The following is a 20,437-nucleotide window of genomic DNA, read 5'->3' on the forward strand; positions in this document are numbered from 1 at the left end:
AGATATCAATGTGAGTGAGTAGGGATTGCCATGCAACGGATGCACTAGAGCTATAAGTATATGAAAGCCGAACAAAAGAAACTAAGTGGGTGTGCATCCAACTTGCTTGATCACGAAGACCTAGGGCATTTTGAGGAAGCCAATCATTGGAATATACAAGCCAAGTTCTATAATGAAAAATTCCCACTAGTATATGAATGTGACAGAATGAGAGACTCTCTATCATGAAGATCATGGTGCTACTTTGAAGCACAAGTGTGGTAAAAGGATAGTAACATTGTCCCTTCTCTCTTTTTCTCTCATTTTTTTGTTTGGGCCTTCTCTCTTTTTTTTATGGCCTCTTTTTTTCGTCTGGAGTCTCATCCCGACTTGTGGGGGAATCATAGTCTCCATCATCCTTTCCTCACTTGGGACAATGCTCTAAAAATGATGATCATCACACTTTTTATTTTTCTTACAACTCAACAATTACAACTCAATACTTAGAACAAAATATGACTCTATATGAATGCCTTCGGCGGTGTACCGGGATATGCAATGAATCAAGAGTGACATGTATGAAAGAATTATGAACGGTGACTTTGCCACAAATACGATGTCAACTACATGATCATGCTAGCAATATGACAATGATGAAGCGTGTCATAATGAACGGAATGGTGGAAAGTTGCATGGCAATATATCTCGGAATGGCTATGGAAATGCCATGATAGGTAGGTATGGTGGCTGTTTTGAGGAAGGTATTTGGTGGGTGTATGATACCAGCGAAAAGTGCGCGGTATTAGAGAGGCTAGCAATGGTGGAAGGAAGGAAAGTGCGTATAATCCATGGACTCAACATTAGTCATAAAGAACTCATATATTTATTGCAAAAATCTAGAAGTTATCAAAGCAAAGTATTACGCACAAGCTCCTAGGGGGATAGATTGGTAGGAAAAGACCATCGCTCGTCCCCGACCGCCACTCATAAGGAAGACAATCAATAAATAAATCATGCTCCGACTTCATCACATAACGGTTCACCATACGTGCATGCTACGGGAATCACAAACTTTAACACAAGCATTTCTCAAATTCACAACTACTCAACTAGCATAACTCTAATATCACCATCCTCATATCTCAAAACAATTATCAAGCATCGATTTTTTTTCTTAGTATTCAACGCACTCAAAAGAAAGTTTTACAAATCTTGAATACCAAGCATATTATTATTAAGCAAATTACCATGCTATTAAGACTCTCAAAAGAATATAAGTGAAGCATGAGAGATCAATAGTTTCTATAAAACAAATCCACCGCTGTGCTCTAAAAGATATAAGTGAAACACTAGAGCAAAACTATAAAACTCAAAAGATATAAGTGAAGCACTAGAGTAAAACTATAGAGCTCAAAAGATATAAGTGTAGCACATAGAGTATTCTATCAAATTCCAAATTATGTATGGATCTATCAAAAGGTGTGTATAAAAAGGATGATTGTGGTAGACTAACAAGCAAAGACTCAAATCATAAAAGACGCTCCAAGGAAAACACATATCATGTGGTGAATAAAAATATAGCTCCAAGTAAAGTTACCGATAGAAGTAGACGAAAGAGGGGATGCCTTCCGGGGCATCCCCAAGCTTTGGCTTTTAGGTGTCCTTAGATTATCTTGGGGTTCCATGGGCATCCACAAGCTTAGGATCTTGCCACTCATTTTTCCATAATCCATCAAATCTTTACCCAAAACTTGAAAACTTCACAACACAAAACTTAAAGTAGAAAATCTCGTGAGCTCCGTTAGCGAAAGAAAACAAAAGACCACTTCAAGGTACTGTAATGAACTCATTCGTTATTTATGTTAGTGTTAAACCTACTGTATTCCAACTTCTCTATAGTTTATAAACTATTTTATTATCCATAGATTCATCAAAATAAGCAAACAACACACGAAAAACAGAATCTGTCAAAAACAGAACAGTCTGTAGTAATCTGTAGCTAGCGCAAGATCTGGAACCCCAAAAATTCTAAAATAAATTGCTGAACGTGAGGAATTTATCTATTAATCATCTGCAAAAAGAATTAACTAAATAGCACTCTCCAAATAAAATGACAGCAGTTCTCGTGAGCGCTATTTGTGTTTTTTACAGCAAGTTCAACAAGACTTTCCCCAAGTCTTCCCAATGGTTCTACTTGGGACAAACACTAATTAAACACAAAAAACACAACCAAAACAGAGGCTAAATAATTTATTTATTACTAAACAGGAGCAAAAAGCAAGGAATAAAAATAAAATTGGGTTGCCTCCCAACAAGCGCTATCGTTTAACGCCCTTAGCTAGGCATAACAAGCAAGAGTAGATCTAGGTATTGCCATCTTTGGTAGGCAATCCATAAGTGGCTCTCATGATAGATTCATATGGTAATTTTATTTTATTTATAGGTAAGAATTCCGTGCCCTTTTTTAATGGAAATTGAAATCTAATATTCCCTTCCTTCATATCAATAATTGCACCGGCCGTTCTAAGGAAAGGTCTACCGAGAATAATAGGGAAAGAAGGATTGCAATCTATATCAAGAACGATAAAATCTACGGGCACATAATTCCTATTTGCAACAATAAGAACATCATTAATTCTTCTGATAGGTTTCTTAATAGTGGAATACGCAAGATGCAAGTTTAGAGAGCAATCATCAAAATCACGGAAATCTAACAAATCACACAAAGTCTTTGGAATCGTGGAAACACTAGCACCCAAATCACATAAAGCATAGTATTCATGATCTTTAATTTTAATTTAATAGTTGGTTCCCACTCATCATAAAGTTTTCTAGGGATAGAAACTTCCAATTCAAGTTTTTCTTCATAAGATTGCATCAAGGCATCAACGATATGTTTAGTAAACGCTTTATTTTGACTATAAGCGTAAGGAGAATTTAGCACGGATTGCAACAAGGAAATACAATCAATCAAAGAGCAATTTTCATAGTTAAATTCCTTGAAATCCATAATAGTGGGTTTAGCAACATCTAGGGTTTTAATTTCTTCAATCCCACTTTTATCAAATTTAGCATCAAGATCAAAAGATTCAGAATTCTTGGAACACCTTCTAGGTAAAGGTGGATCATATTCAGTCCCATCATTATCAAGATTCGTATTGCAAAACAAAGATTTAATAGGGGACACATCAATAACTTTTAGATCTTCATCATTATTTTCATAGGAACTAGAAGAACACGCTTTCATAAAGGCATCTTTCTTAGCACGCATCCTAGCGGTTCTTTCTTTGCACTCATCAATGGAAATTCTCATGGCTTTGAGAGACTCATTGATATCATGCTTACGTGGAATAGATCTAAGTTTCAAAGAATCAACATCAAGAGCAATTCTATCAACATTCCTAGCCAAATTATCAATCTTAAGCAATTTTTCTTCAATCGTAGCATTAAAAATCTTTTGCGAAGTAATAAATTCTTTAATATTAGATTCAAAATCAGAGGGCATCTTATTATAATTTCCATAAGAATTGCTGTAGGAATTACCATAATTATTAGAGGGATTACTAGGATAAGGCCTAGGGTTGAAATTTCCTCTATACGCGTTATTACCAAAATTGTTCCTACCAACAAAATTCACATCCATAGATTCATTATTATTCTCAATCAAAGTAGACAAAGGCATATCATTAGCATCAGATGAAACACTCTTATTAGCAAATAATTTCATAAGTTCATCCATCTTTCCACTCAAAACATTAATTTCTTCTATCGCATGCACCTTTTTATTAGTAGACCTTTCAGTATGCCATTGAGAATAATTAACCATAATATTATCTAGGAGTTTAGTAGCTTCTCCTAAAGTGATTTCCATAAAAGTGCCTCCCGCGGCCGAATCTAAAAGATTTCTAGAAGCAAAATTCAAGCCGGCATGAATTTTTTGTATAATCATCCATAAATTTAAACCATGAGTAGGGCAATTATGTATAATTAATTTCATTCTCTCCCAAGCTTGTGCAACATGTTCATCATCAAGTTGCTTAAAATTCATAATATCGTTTCTAAGAAAGATGATCTTAGCGGGAGGAAAATACTTAGAGATAAAAGCATCTTTGCACTTGTTCCATGAATCAATACTATTTTTAGGCAAAGATGAAAACCAAGCTTTAGCATGATCTCTAAGCGAAAAAGGAAATAGCTTCAATTTAACAATATCATTATCGTCATCTTTCTTCTTTTGCATGTCACACAAATCAACGAAGCCATTAAGATGGGTAGCGGCATCTTCACTAGGAAGGCCGGAAAACGGATCTTTCATGACAAGATTTAGCAAAGCAACATTAATTTCACAAGATTCAGCATCGGTAAGAGGAGCAATCGGAGTGCTAAGGAAATCATTATTGTTGGTATTGGTGAAGTCACACAATTTGGTATTATCTTGAGCCATCGCGACAAACAAGCAATCCAACACACGAGCAAACAAAAGGCAAACGGGCAAAAAGAGGCAAATAGAGAAAGAGAGGGAGGATAGAGAGAGAGGGCGAATAAAATGGCAAGGGTGAAGTGGGGGAGAGGAAAACGAGAGGCAAATGGCAAATAATGTAATGCGGGAGATAGGGAATGTGATGGGTACTTGGTATGTTGACTTTTGCGCAGACTCCCTGGCAACGTCGCCAGAAATTCTTCTTGCTACCTCTTGAGAACTGCTTTGGATTTCCCCGAAGAGGAAAGGATGATGCAACAAAGTAGCGTAAGTATTTCCCTCAGTTTTTGAGAACCAAGGTATCAATCCAGGAGGAGGCTACGCGCGAATCCCTCGTACCTACACAAAAACAATAGCTCAACGCAACCAACGCGCTTAGGGGTTGCCAATCCCTTCACGGTCACTTACGAAAGTGAGATCTGATAGAGATGATAAATAATATTTTTGGTATAGAGATGCAAAGTAAAAAGTAAAAGGGCAAAGTAAAAACCAAAGCAATAATAAAGTGATGGAGATTGATATGATGAGAAAGAGACCCAGGGGCCATAGGTTTCACTAGTGGCTTCTTTCAAGAGCATAAGTATTCTACGGTGGGTGAACAAATTACTGTTGAGCAATTGACAAAATTGAGCATAGTTATGACAATATCTAGGTATGATCATGTATATAGGCATCACGTCCGAGACAAGTAGACCGACTCCTGCCTGCATCTACTACTATTACTCCACTCATCGACCGCTATCCAGCATGCATCTAGAGTATTAAGTTAAAAACAGAGTAACGCCGTAAGCAAGATGACATGATGTAGAGGAATAGTTTCATGCAATATGATAAAAACCCCATCTTGTTATCCTTGATGGCAACAATACAATACATGCCTTGCTTCCCCTTCTGTCACTGGGAAAGGACACCACAAGATCGAACCCACAGCTAAGCACTTCTCCCATGGGAAGAAAAACCAATCTAGTAGGCCAAACCAAACTGATAATTCGAAGAGACTTGCAAAGATAACCAATCATACATAAAAGAATTCAGAGAAGATTCAAATATTGTTCATAGATAGACTATATCATAGACCAACAATTCATCGGTCTCAACAAACACACCGCAAAAAGAAGATTACATCGAAGAGATCTCCACGAGAGAGGGGGAGAACATTGTATTGAGATCCAAAAGGAGAGAAGAAGCCATCTAGCTACTAACTATGGACCCGTAGGTCTGAAGTAAACTACTCACACTTCATCGGAGGGGCTTGGATGATGACGTAGAAGCCCTCCGTGATCAATGCCCCCTCCGGCGAAACTCCGGAATAGGCACCAAGAGGGGATCTCGTGGATACAGAAAGTTGCGGCAGTGGAATTAGGTTTTTGGCTCCGTATCTGATCGTTTGGGGGTACGTAGGTATATATAGGAGGAAGGAGTACGTCGGTGGAGCTTCAAGGGGCCCATGAGGTAGGGGGCGCGCCCTCCACCCTTGTGACCGCCTCGTGGCTTTCTTGACGGAGGGCCCAAGTCTCCTGGGTCTTATCTGATGAGAAACTCGCGTTCCCGAAGGTTTCATTCCATTTGGACTACGTTTGATATTCTGTTTCTCCGAAACACTGAAATAGGCAAAAAAACAACAATTCTGGGCTGGGCCTTCGGTTAATAGGTTAGTCCCAAAAATAATATAAAAGTGGAAAATAAAGCCCAATATAGTCCAAAACAATAGGTAATATAGCATGGAGCAATCAAAAATTATAGATACGTTGGAGACGTATCAGTGCTCGCGCTTCCCAGGCCCGATTGTCCTCACGAAACTTGGGGGAGCGTCCTCTGGAGGAGGTAGCCCCCATGGCCCCGCTGGCACCAAAGGCACTGGCGTATGGCTCGACTGCTGAGGTCCCCAAAGCTCAGGACCCCTCAGCCTCCCAGGCCATCGGGATGATGTTGCCTCTTCCTTCCTCCGCCGCTCTGCTATCCCCGGATTCTTCCACCTCCCCCGACATCCTGGAGCACGCTCTTTCTGCACTGACCTTGCTGCAGGAGAATCTACAAGGCACCGACCATCGCCTGGTGGCCAGGCGCCTGGAGCTGATCCCTGACTGGCTCCACTCCGATGTGGTCGTCCGGGCGGCACTGAGCCAGGCTGCGGTGGACTCCGATAAGGACAAGAAGGCCATCGCCCAAGCAATGGCTGCCCGTGAGGCAGCGCTGAAGGATGCCGGAGCCGCCCAAGATCGCTACCAGCTGCTGGAGGCCGAACTGAAGACCATGCACAGTGAGCATGCGGACGAAGCTCGGGGCCGCAGGGCGGAGGAGGAGAAAATGAAGGCCCGGGAGGACGCCGTCAGGGGTCACGACGCCGAGCTAGAGCAGTTGGCGGAGGCACAGGCTACGGAGCGCAGCCGGCTGGAGAAGCTGGAGCAGAGAAGGCCGAGCTGGAAGCCAAGGCACAGGTCCTGGCTGAAGACCGCATGGCTTTCAAGTCCCTCAAGGAGAGGTCTCGCACGGCGTTGTGGTCACTCTACGAGAAGGGCTTGGAGGAGCCGCTGGCTACCGACGACGAGGGCCCCACCCAGCTGCTTCCTTATCTTGTCGAGGCGCTTGAGGAAGTCATGAGCGGTATCGGCCCCTTGGCAGAGGCAGAAGCCCACATCCTTTCGTCAGTCGCGTTGGCGCGCGTCTTCAGCCACCTCCATCTTCGTGATCCTGCCGCCCACCTCGACGAGCTGCTAGAGCCTGTGGACACCGAGCACTGCGCAGCTGCTACCGAAGCCATGAAGGGTCAGGTGGAGCCCTGCTGAAGAGGTTCCGCGCCTTCGATCCCGCACCCTCAACTGGCGGTGCTGCTGATCCTGCAACTCCGGTGGGTGGTGCAGGTGAGGGCGACACCGCTATGGGAGAAGCATCCCTTGCGGGCGACGACGCCATCCGGGGATGACGAGATGACCTACTGCCGACTCTTTTCCTGTTTAGCTCCTGCGATATGCACCATGCCTCGTGGAGGCGTTTAAACTTGCGTTTGGTATTGGAAGAACAATATGTCTTGTAATATTTGCTTGAAATTTTGCGAGTTCCTTCCCATTTGCTTTACATTCTACCTCGGCAGGGCCCGACCCCGTGCATACCTCAGCCATCGTTGGGTCCTCCGGATCACCAGGACGAGACCAAGGGGTGAGGGGCTACGTGGCCAGTTAGGCTCCTGAGTCGCGATGCTCAGGAGTCCCCCTTGACGTGCAAACAGCTTATAGAAAGGAGATGCGGGAGTAGGCCTAGTGTTCTACATCGGCAGGGCCTGACCCCGCGCATACCTTAGCCGTCATTGGGCCGTCCGGATCACCAGGACGAACCAAGGAGTGAGGGGCTACATGGCCAGTTAGGCTCCTGAGTCGCGATGCTCAGGAGTCCTACTTGATGCGAAAACAGCTTATAGAAAGGAGATGCGAGAGTTTGTGTTCTACGTCGGTAGGGCCCGACCCCGCGCATTCCTCAGCCGCCGTTGGACCGTCCGGATCACCAGGACGGACCAAGGAGTGAGGGGCTACGTGGCCAGTTAGGCTCCTGAGTCACGATGCTCAGGAGTCCCCCTTGACGTTCAAATGACCTTCATACCTTGGCTCCCCTTGGGAGGGCGCGTGACAACCAGGTCCGAGGGACCTGGCAGGGTGGCATATGCTTGGGCGTGACCCGAGCGCAGCCCCTGCGCCCAGCCCCCTCGCGCGACTCTCCCGAGAGGAGGTGTTGCGATGAGGCTAGACACTGAGCTCGGAGGCTCCCTAAGGTTGATACGGCCATGAGGCCGCCCTCAGTTGTTTATCACCAGCATGGAGCATAGCGCTTCTGCACTTGCACGGGCATAGCCGCTCCTCGGTAGTGTCAGCTGCCAGCGCGGAGCATGGTGCTTCCACTGGTGCGTGGGTGAGGGCTCCCTCTAAGTGTAGCCCCAGGGCGTGTACATCCCCGCCCTGACACGTGGCTTGCACGGCAGGGCTAGACGAGGTGTGTCTAGGCACTCGTGAGCCAGGCGGGACTCACAAGGCCCTACCTCAAGGTGGGTTGCGCCTGGTCTTGGTTCTTGTTGACTGTGATGGTCCTGCGAGATGGTTAGGGAACCTGCGCCGAACAAATCTCCTGAGGTTATCGCACGAGAAGGCCAAGCACCAACGACCCCAGGATGTAACGTGAACAGACCGGCCCGCCAGATAGAGCTCAGCCGTTGGATTTATCGGCGCTGCAGGGATGGACCCGAGCACGGACGTCATGCCTAGCCTTCTTATGCGAAGGATCCTGAAGAAAGAAGATCGGCGCGCGACTCCCGTGGTGGTTGATAATCAAGCAGGTAATGACCATAGATAGCTTATGCATGGAGAGCAAACTAGCTTAGGTAAATGCAAGAACGATACATGCCAGTGGGTCGAACCCGAGCGGCCTGGGGATGATGCAGCCCGAGGGGCGCCCCTAGTAGGGTAAGCTAAAGATGCAAGAGGATACACGCCGTAGGGACACCATGCGACATGGGAATAATGCAGGCCGAGGGGCGCTCCCAGCTGAATGAACTTGGAAAATGTCACCTGGTTTTGTTGTCGAAGGGGCGTTGGGGTAGCTGAAGGCGCGCGCTGAAGAATTCGCTCCTCATGAGTCGCTAAGACCTTGAGCCTTGGGAGGCTCTGGGGGCTCGGGTGGCCTCCTGAGGACCGTCTCCATCTCTACCAGGACCGCGTGATGCCTGGCCTCCTTGGTCGCCAGGATGCTCCTGTCGGATGTGGGGTTCCGGCTAACCCTTAAGGTTCGAAGACTAGGGTGTGCGCGAAGTCTTTCCCTCCTACCGATCTACGCTCTATCTCGCTAAGATCTTGCAGACGAACTCGACAAACTCGCAACACAGAAAGGCACGGCATTTATACTGGTTCGGGCCACTGTTGTGGTGTAATACCCTACTCTAGTGTGGTGGTGGATTGCCTCTTAGGCTGATGATGAACAATACAAGGGAAGAACAACCTCCTGAGGTTAAGGTATTCTTGTGCTTTCAGACTTGTGTGTATCTCTGGGTCTGATGAGATCTCTCTTCTCTACTGTGGTGGCTAGTCCTATTTATAGAGGCCCTGGTCCTCTTCCCAAATATCGAGCGGGAAGGGAGCCAACAACGACGGGCAGATTTGAAGGGGGACAGCCAGTATGAGCCATCCTGACAAAAGCGGTCTTCGCCTGTGAAAGGCTCTGGTGGTGATGCCGTCTTGGGCTCCACGAGGACCTCCTTCTTGCAGTCCATGGTCTTGGTCTTGTTGCACAGAAATGGCAACCTTTGCATGATGCCTCGGTACTCCGCGGCTGCGCTTGCCCCCTTTGCGCCAAAGAGGAAACAAGGACACTGCGTGCGCTGGCGCCCGCCTGGTGTCGATCGTCATGGCTCATGTCACGAGAGCCTTGTGAGGTTCGCCTCGCCTTGATATCTCCGCCCCTCGCGAGCCTGCCTGACTAGGCCGCTCGGGAGGAGGTCTTGTGTTGTCCGCCTCGTGAAGCTTGGACCCTCGCGAGGGTCTTGGTTGCTTTGTTGGTGAAGATGGGCCGTACAGCCTGCTGCTTGGCCACGCCGTGGGCCGCAGGCAGGCAGGTCTAGGGACCCCCGTTCCCAGAACGCCAACAGTAGCCCCCAGGCCCAAGGTGCGCGCTGGCTTGGCTTCACGGCGAAGCCAAGGGTAAAGTTCGGAGCACCGCGGGCCCCAAAAGCCTATGGCCTCGGTTGACGCGTGGCGGTCCATAGGTTGTGGGCCTCTCTGCTTCCCCATGCTGCCTCGACGACTGGACGACTTGACAAGTCCCTGCGACATGCAAGGGAAAGCATCATTACCTGCGATCGTGGGAGACGCCGGTTGGCCTTCTCTTGTTATAAATGGGGAGGGGGCGGAGCCCCCATTGCCCATCTCCTCCTCGCTTGCCCGCTTCTTCTTTGCTTCATTGCTTGCTCCAATGGCGCCTATTAGAAGGTTCTCCGCCGAAGAGAAGTGGAAAGCCCCCCGGGATGTCCCGGAGCCACTCCCACCGAAGAAGAGGTCAATCCATCGACGCGATGAAGCGGCGATGCAGGTGGTGACGAGGCCTTGGTGCGAGCGGCCTCCTCCAGGGTATCCGCTACCCCTGTACGCCCAAGCCGAGGGCTCGAGAGGATGAAGTGACGAGCAGCGCCGCCACGCCGCATCCGGGGTTGCCGTGCCACGGCGACGCGTGCCGTCCACGCTGCGTACTCCTCGCGCGAGTTGGTGCTGTGGGCGCCGATGCCTCCGAGCCCCTGGATCCGCTTCCCGCGGTTCTTCCCCGACGAGATTCCGCTGAGGGGACCTCTCGAGCTCTGGTTGCAGCACGCCGACTACAGCGCTCCGGCGACCGGAGCGGAGATCGAAGCGGTCCCCACCGGCAAGATCTTCATGACTCGCGGCTGAGGCGAGGTCGCACGGGTCTGTCGTGCGAGGGGCGCCCTCGCGATCCACTCCGAGTACGACGGCGCCTCCACGCTTTTCTTCAAGGTTTTCGATGCCGAGGGCCGCCGCCTGGAGTGCTGCTCTGGAGAGGAGCGCGAGGCTGATGCGCGCTCCACTCGCGACCACTCCAGCTGCAGCAGCCCTTGGGAGTCCAGCAGCTCTCTTGAGCTCTACAAGACTCCGGAGACGAGCGATGACAGCTACGTGCCCTCGAGCTCTCGCCGCGCTCGGAGCAGGGCTGCGGAGTCCGGCCGCCGTCGCCGCTGATCTGGATGGGGTTGGCGCTGGCCTCCCATGGCCCACTATTGATGATGGCGTCCGCCATGGAAGGATGTAGATAGGATTCCCCTTAGCATCAGCTTTTGTTTCCTGCGAAGAATCATGAATCACCCCGTGGGGGCATGTAAGGATCTGCAATGCCTTTGTACTTATCTTCCTTGTTATGAAGATTTGATGAACGCGTGTCCCGTTAAGGCTCGGTCCCCCTTTCTTTCCTCGCGATAGCTTGTTGCTCTATGCTGACGGGTCCCAGTCCCAAGGCGGCTACAGCCGTCGCTGGTATGCCAGGTCGCGATGTCGTGGTCAAGGCCAGGAGGTGCGCGGCCCGAGGTCTAGTAAGAGCCCCTGAGGCACGATGCTCAGGAGGTACCCCTTAGCGCCCAAGCGGCCATGGTAACAAAAGAAAGGAAGATGACTTGGCCTCAACGGGGTTGCGGCATGGTGTGAGTGACTACTAGGCCCAAATATTTAGCAAATCCGAGGGCGAGACTTATCTTGCTGACTTCGCGGTGATAACTTATGTTGCGCAAGGGCTGCATGCCAACTTACGCGACATAGCTAGGCCGGTCCGTATGAGTTTTCCTTCTCCTGAGCTCTTCCTAGTGCTCTACGTCCTCAGGTCCCGTGTCACAGCCCTAGAGTTTGCTTGTAACTAGTGGCATTGCATCCATGCATCATGTTTAAATTTCATGAAACTTGAAATGGGGATTGTTTAAACCCTAGCATCAAAGGAATTCGCTAGGTCCTACTAAAATATTCTCAGTGAATCCAAATGGCTTTCAAAAATGTTCATCATTTCTGGAAATGCTGGAAGCAATAACCAGAGGTGTTGCACATTTTTCCATGACATATTTGGGCTCTGAATTAAATCATATAGTATTTGCATTTGGGCATATAAATACTATTAAATATTTTAAATGCTCAAATAATCATAAACTAAAATGTTTACTGTTGGTTATATTCCAAACAGTGGCATTGAGCAGTTTCATGATTTTTGGATCTGTTTAAGTATTTTTAGAAAAGCCACAAACCTACAGAAAAATAGAAAACAAAACCAGAATAAAGAAAGGGAGAGAAACTTACCTGGCAGCCCACTGGCCGGCCCAGCACTGTGCTGGCCCGTGCCAGCCAGCTGCTTCCCCTAGCCAGAGTAGGCAGGGAGGTGAGCATGGCGCGCCCGAGCTCGCCACGCACCACCTAGCCTCTCTGCATCGCCCTAGTCACTGTTGCGCCGCGTGGATCATCTCCTGGTCGTCGCCCCGACCTCGCCGACACCCCATTCGCCCCCCTACACCTCTCCTCGCTCTCTCCCACCATGGCCGATGCCGCCGCAGCCGCACTGCCGACGTAGTCGCGCCCAACGTCACCTCCTCGTTGCCCCGCCGTGTCCAACAGCCTCACCGTCGTCCACTACATCAAGAAGACCGAGCCCCGAGCGCTCACTCACCCTGGAGGCATTGCTTCGTCCTCGCCTTCACCGCCGTCGCCGGAGATCCCCTTCGCCGTCATGCTCTCTCTAGCTCGTCCCCGACCTCGCCGACTAGCCTTCTGTGACCACCGTGAGCTCCTGCATCTCCCCATCCTCCCCGTTCTCGCCTCCGTTCGCTGCAACGACTACAACGAGCTCAACCGCACGCGCCGCCGCTGAGCTCGTCGCCGACGTGTCACCGGCCACGTAATCGCCTCGCCACCCTGCCTGTTAGCCTCACCGCATCGTGTAGATCACGTAGGAGATGGCCCCGTTCTTCCAGAGCCACCGCAACGACGAGTTCGGCCTCACCCGAACTCCGGCGCCGCCGCGAGCTCACTTCCGGCGAGCTCCGTCCACCCCGCACCTCCCTTTGATCTCCCTAGATGCGCACGGGCACGTGCTATCCTCTGGTGCCCCTGGCGTGTCAATCCGTCGCCTCTGGCGAGTTCCGAGCAAACTCTGCCGCGGTTCGAGGTCACCGCCGGCGAAACTCCGGCGTCTGATGTCGTGGCTCATCATTAGCCACTAATGACCCAGCTAAACCACCCCTAGTTCCACTGCCATGTGGGCCCTGTGCATGTTAGTTTAATTTAATTTTCTGTTTAGATTAGTTCATAACCCACTGGGACCCACACGTCAGCATTGACTTTGCTGACGCGGCCGTTGATTGGTCCCACATGTCATCCACCCAAACCAGCCCTGTTACACTGACCCATGGGTCCCAGCTGTCAGGTTTGACTCTAGGCGACCCTGTTGACCAGCTGACGTCACAGTGACGCAGTGCTGACGCAGTTAACCATTTTCTGGATTAAAACAATTCAGGAAATTCCAGAAAATAGCCAAAACTTTTAAAAATCATAGAAAATCAACCGTAGCTCCAAATCAAATAATTTATATATGAAAAATTATCAGAAAAATTCAAGGAATCCATCTGTACCATTTTCATGCATGTTAGAGCAACTTAACATTGCTGTTTAGATAAATCTAGATAATTCACTTATATGAGTTCATATTTTGAGTTTGCATTTGAATCTTTGATTCAAATGAACTCAAAACACCCTGTTTAGAGCGGCATTAGCCAAAACACACTCATCTTGCCAAGTCACATTATGCATCACATTGTTGCATTGCATTGATGGTGTTTCCTCTCTGTTGCCGGTGTTGTTCCCCCTCGGTAGACGTTGTTCCTATGTTGTGATCGTGGACACTGATGAAGACTCAATATTATCTTCAGAAGTGCCAGGCAAGCAAATACCCCTTGTTCCGATACAATCCCACTCTCTCACTCCTGCTCTCTTTTACTGCATTAGGACCACAATGATTCATCTGTTACTTGCCGCGGTAGTTGAACCCCTTATCCTCTGCATGACCTGTCATTGCCATAGTAAATAGATGAAACCCACTAGCATGAGGCCCTGTTTGGTTCAGCTTTTATTGAAGGATTCCGCTGCCGCGCAGTAGAATCTGAACCAAAGGGCGAACCAAGCAAAATCCAATTACAGAAATCCGCTGCCAAAATCTGAACCAAAAGCGGAAGCAGCCCAGGACATGCTCTCCAAAATCTGATTCCGCTGTGAGCCAAAATCTGAAAAAGGTGTATCAGCTGGTTTGCTAAATGACATCCATCTTTTTCACATCAGATTTTCCACAGCTATTTTTCCACAGCAGATTTTTCACAGCTGTTTTTAGAAATCCACAGCCGAACCAAACAGGGCCTGAGTAGGAGTTGTTTGAGCCCTGATGTGCCTACTCATTCATGCTTGTTTGTCATGCCTGCTATTGCTTAGAGTTGTGTCAGGTCTGATTCATCGGGGATGAATTGGAACAGTGATGAACATGTCCTACTGTGTGTGAACACGATTTGGTAAAGGTAGCCGTGAGAGGCCATGTAGGAGTACATGGTGGGTTGTCTCATTGAAACCGTCCTTAGGAACTGATTTCTGTGTTTGTGATCCATGAACAGCTACTACCACGCATTGGGCTCGAAACCAATGGACCCTCTTGACTTATTAACTGCCCTTGTCCTTTGTCCAGGAGTTGCAACTAGTTTCTGGTGTTTGTAGGATATGTGTTGGCGGCCGTGCGTAGCGCTGACTCTAGGGGTGGGCTATAATGCGGTAGATACACCATGGCACGGTGTACCGGTCGCCCGTTTGGTGTCTCAGGAACCCTGCACACATCGTTTGGGGCTGTGAGAGAAACTCCAGCCGGATCTCCTCGTGGATGGAACCCAAATAGGCGATAAACCTGGACTAGAGACTTGTGTGGTTAGTCAGGTCGTGGCCGACTCCCTTGCCAGGCTTCCGCTTGAAGGTTGCCGAGATGCACGACGTGTACATGGTGGTAAGTGGCGAGAGCGTGTGTGAAGAAGTACACCCCTGCAGGGTTATAAATGATCTATTCGAATAGCCGTGTCCGCGGTAAAAGACTTCTGGGATGCCTATAACAGTTCATAGACAAGTGAAAGTGTATACTCTAAAACTCACAAGATAAGTGTGAGTGCTATGGATGGCCTTCTCGTAGGGAGACGGGAGCGGATCCATAGTGGTGTATTGAATGGTGAATATGTGGACTCGTGTGCGCCACCTCAAAAGAGTTGCTTGCCGTCGTAGTTCAGGTTAGCCACTCATTCAAAGCTGGCTTGCTGCAGTTAAAATCCACCACCCCCCTTGTTGATACCGATGCATATGTAGATAGTTCTGATGTAAGTCTTGCTGGGTACATTTGTACTCACGTTTGCCTATTTTATGTTTTGCAGAGAGAAGCCAGTCTCACTAGTAGTTCCGTGTGGACTTCGATGTTTAACTTGATACCTCAGCTACGATCTTGTGCCCTCGGCAGGATCTGGTAGATAGTCAGGCTTCTTAGCCTTTTTCATTTATAGATGTCTGTACTCAGACATGTTAAGCTTCCGCATGTGCTTGAATTGTATGCTATGATTGTTGGGTCATGAGACCCATGTTTGTAATATCTCGCTCCTCAGAGCCTAATGAATAAATGCTTGAGTCGTAGAGTTATGTTGTGATGCCATGTTGTATTTACACATATCGAACATATTGTGTGTATGATTTTAATGCTTGGTATGTGTGGGATCCGACAATCTAGTTGTTTATCCTTGGCAGCCTCTCTTATGGGGAAATGTAGTCTAGTGTTTCCATGAGCCATAGTAATCCGCTACAGCCCGGCTCACCGGAGTCCTGCTGGCCCAGCACTACTGCTCAGGACACTTGACTGGCCGGCATGTGTTTCACTTCGTTCCTGTGTCTGTCCCTTCGGGGAAATGTCACGCGGTGACATCCGGAGTCCTGCCTAGCCTGCTACAGCCCGGTTTACCGGAGTCCTTTTAGCCCAGTGCTACAGCCCGGATTCACACGCTGCTGACCGACATGCTCGAAGTTGATTCATGTATGCCTGTCTCCATGGGTTAGTGCCGCTTTGGGTTCACGACTAGCCATGTCGGCCCGGGTTCTCTGTCATATGGATGCTAGCGACACTACCATACACGTGAGCCAAAAGGCGCAAATGGTCCCGTGCCATCGTAAGGCGACACCCGTGGGAATACCGTGCGTGAGGCCGCAAAGTGATATGAGGTGTTACCATCTAGATCCATGTGACCTAAAATCGGGGTCCTGACAGCTTTGGTATCAGAGCCTGACTGCCTGTAGGATTACCAAGCCAAACCGGGCGAAGTTGTGTCTAGAAATGCTTTAGTTATGTAAGGGAATTGATTGGGGAAGGGAACGTAAGGCTCTTTTTACTCCTTATACCGCATGGCCTTCTGATCTGAGTCAACCTCTTCTCTTCTACAGGGATTAAGAACTAGGCCTTCTCATCTATCTATCAGGATGACGTGTTACTAATCCATAGAATTATAGGATTGTTGGTTTCAAGCCCCAGTTCAGTTCCTACTACTTCCGTGTGTTGTTAGTTAATCTCAGAACCTTGATATGGTGATGTTGAGCGGTCATGCCACTATTTTACAGGATGTCCCAAATATTTTTGAGCATTTACAGCCGTTATGTTGTCCGAGTCATCCCAGGTTTCTAACTAGTCTGATGCATTTGCAAATTCCTTCCTCCTGTTACCGACGTTCCTTTGGGCCAGTTTAACCACACTAATCGGTGAGTTGAGGTACTCTATTACCTCGACATATATGTTGGAGCTATTATTATAACCCTAGGTGTCTTAGGGAGTCACCTAGTAATCTAGCAATGCCTTGTGTTCTCGGTGTGATGATTCTGGCCACCATTCTCGAAAGCATCCCGTGATGCCATTTAGTAGTAGGTATTCTACTCCTGGGTTTTCGAACCCGAGATTCACCCTACTTCATGTTGTTAGTATTTGCTAGTTCCCTTAAGATATTAGTAACCTTGCAACAGTCCTCGAGGTCCGTGGTATTTCCTTCTTCCAAATACCATGAACCATTAATGCAGATGTTCTTTGAACCAACATATCACAATCAGAGTACTCTTGAGGAGTTCTCCATTCAGAATTGTGATTCTGCCAGTTCTACCTTTTTGCATGGGTTATCTGGAAGAAACCTGTTGAACTTGGTTCAACATATTAATCTATGCATCCACAACTCAGAAAGATATATGTCCCCTTGAGTTGTCCCTCTTCATTTGTTATCCGACCATCGTCTATCAATTGATAGCCAGGAGTAATTGTGCATCTGTGTTATCGATGCTTATTATTCTTGTGGTCCCTCAAGCCATTCTATTTTATAATGACAAGGAGAAACAAACTCCAGTACCTCGTCCATCTCTAGGATTGGGTCAAAGCAGTTGTATTCCGCAGATCAAAATGCCAATCCAGCTTTTGATTCTGTTCTTCCCTAGTGTATCACCCCCTTTATGTCAGGATTGTCATGAGAACTGCACCATCCCTCATGAATATTTGGCGCAGTGATACTTCTTGCCATCATTTTTCATTCCTCGGTCTCGTGTTGCCACAACCAGAATGCCGACAAGTGAACCATGATGTGTGAAATCAATACTCCTAGCAACTCCGTTGCTTGGTAGTTAATGGACAATATTCTCATTCTTAGCATGTTGGTTATTAAATCATCATCCTAATATTGATCGTGCTACCTTGTCCTCATTCTGGTGCACTCTTCGATCAATAAGTTAGGATTATTCAATCCCTCACTCTTTCGATCATATCGTCTTGCCCTGAAAAGCAAGATTGTTCTTGAGCTTAGTGACATATCGGTGGTTCGTGATTTTCCGAATATCTTCTTGGAAGTATCACCAGGTTGTCACCTGACCGCTATGTTGAGTTCGTGATCAAGTTGGTTTCTTATAAACCACCCCTTCTCCAAGAATCCATGTTGGTTACCCCTGAGCTAGTTGGTTAAGCTAAACAACAACTTGGATAGTTGGAAGATAAAAGGCTTTGCCGAATTTGGTTCTTTCTGAAGGGATATCCTTGTGTTTGTGTGTGTGTTGAAGAAAGATGATATCTTCACCAATTGGTCCTCTTGATTACTTGTTGAATCTATTGTCTTGTCAAAATTTTGACTTGAGTATGGACTATCGTCAAGTCAAATCAGAACCAACGATGTTCGTAATGTTGTCTTACTCGTGGTTGATCCCTCGAGCATACACCATTACATCTTTGGTCTGACCAATGCTATCACCGTGTTCACATGATGGTGGAAGTCCAGTGATATGGAAATTCCGATGAGTTGCTGTTGAGCCCATCAGCAGCATTTTGTCTCCCCCCATGATTCATGTTGAACATCAACCTAGTGTTGGAAACTTTGTAAGCATTGCCTTCATGTTCCTCTCATGGGGTATACGTTTGGATGGAGAAGTGACTTCCTCGAACTCACGTGCGTTGGATGTAAGTTGTCGCCGTGGACTCGAGAAAGCTTGTTTTGCTTCCTGTGGAATCATCCCAAGTCAGTCATGCATGTGCGAAGTATTCTATGGTTTGATAGACTGATCATCTTCATTCCGTATGTGTCCCTAGCACACCAAGCCACCGATTGAATTGTTCAAGGAAAAGGAGTTGTTGTGCAAATCCTAGGTCATGCACAAGACTTCGTTACCCTAGATGATGGTTCCCCACCTAAACTCGGTAGTGTTTTATCATAAGACTACTATGTGGTCATGCTTGTCTAGGACAACATGTTCACATGTGTGTAGCAGAACCATCTCATGTTTTGGAGCTTGCTATCGTAGTGCATTTCTCGAGAATCTTGCGATGTTATCTCGTCGATTTGTGTTGCAACTCTTCTTTTCAGACATGTTGAGTCTGAAGTATCCTGTTTCTAACCCGATCTGAATCTCAGGCAGATATGATGGTTAGAACACTCCCAACATTTGCATTTTGTTCCCAGCTTGCACCGCCATTGTACCAAATTTCCATGGGCTGCAATTCTCAGTAATTGTTGTTCAGGATCATCTTCAAAAGTGGTCCTACCATGGGTCCCATCCATTTCCGATGATAGGCAAAAATCATCCATTGCGTTATCTTCAACAAGGTAGTCCACATCATCCATTCTAGTCCGGGTATGCCATCCCTTCGTACTCTGCCAAACGATTGTTGTGGTTTGCCTTAGGCTGGTATAAAGAGTGTCAATGATCTATGAATCAAAAGTAATTCTTTTTGCCACTTAAGGGAATATTTCTGCGAGTCACCTTCCTTAAGGTGTCTCGTTGTGGTATCATGGCAACCCAACTCCTCGCTACGTTGACACCGTTCACCACCCTCCTAGGTGTGGGAATTCCGCTACCTATTTAAACCTTGTCATATGCTCATTTCCATCGTTCTTGATGGGTGTATCATGTCTCATCTCGAAAGATGTCGCTATGTCTCATTCTGTGAGTTGATCGTCGGTTGCTCGATCTTCGAGAAGATCGATTATTCGAGAGTTTCTTTTCTTCCCGTTATCGTGTTAGATGGAGTTCCCAGAGCAAGACATCGAGACAAAGATGGTGATCGTGTCAACGTTCCTATGAAGTGCAACCTGGATCGTGAAGACTGTGATAGTTTGTCCCCCCCTCTGTCTTCTTACCTCACGTCTTGAATCTCGGGACGAGATTCTTGTTTAGTGGGGGTGAGTTTTCATAGCCCTAGAGTTTGCTTGTAACTAGTGGCATTGCATCCATGCATCATGTTTAAATTTCATGAAACTTGAAATGGGGATTGTTTAAACCCTAGCATCGAAGGAATTCACTAGATTCTACTAAAATATTCTCAGTGAATCCAAATGGCTTTCAAAAATGTTCATCATTTCTGGAAAATGCTGGAAGCAATAACCAGAGGTGTTGCACATTTTTCCATGACATATTTGGGCTCTGAATTAAATCATATAGTATTTGCATTTGGGCATATAAATACTATTAAATATTTTAAATGCTCAAATAATCATAAACTAAAATGTTTACTGTTGGTTATATTCCAAACAGTGGCATTGAGCAGTTTCATGATTTTTGGATCTGTTTAAGTATTTTTAGAAAAGCCACAAACCTACAGAAAAATAGAAAACAAAACCAGAATAAAGAAAGGGAGAGAAACTTACCTGGCAGCCCACTGGCCGGCCCAGCACTGTGCTGGCCCGTGCCAGCCAGCTGCTTCCCCTTGCTAGAGCAGGCAGGGAGGTGAGCATGGCGCGCCCAAGCTGGCCACGCACCACCCAGCCTCTCTACATCGCCCTGGTCGCCGTTGCGCCGCATGGATCGTCTCCTGGTCGTCTCCCCGACCTCACCGACATCCCATTTGCCCCCCCTACGCCTCTCCTCACTCTCTCCCACCATGGCCGAC

The sequence above is a fragment of the Triticum urartu genome, chromosome 4 (genome assembly GCF_003073215.2).
Source record: "Triticum urartu cultivar G1812 chromosome 4, Tu2.1, whole genome shotgun sequence".
In the NCBI taxonomy this organism is placed as follows: domain Eukaryota; kingdom Viridiplantae; phylum Streptophyta; class Magnoliopsida; order Poales; family Poaceae; genus Triticum; species Triticum urartu.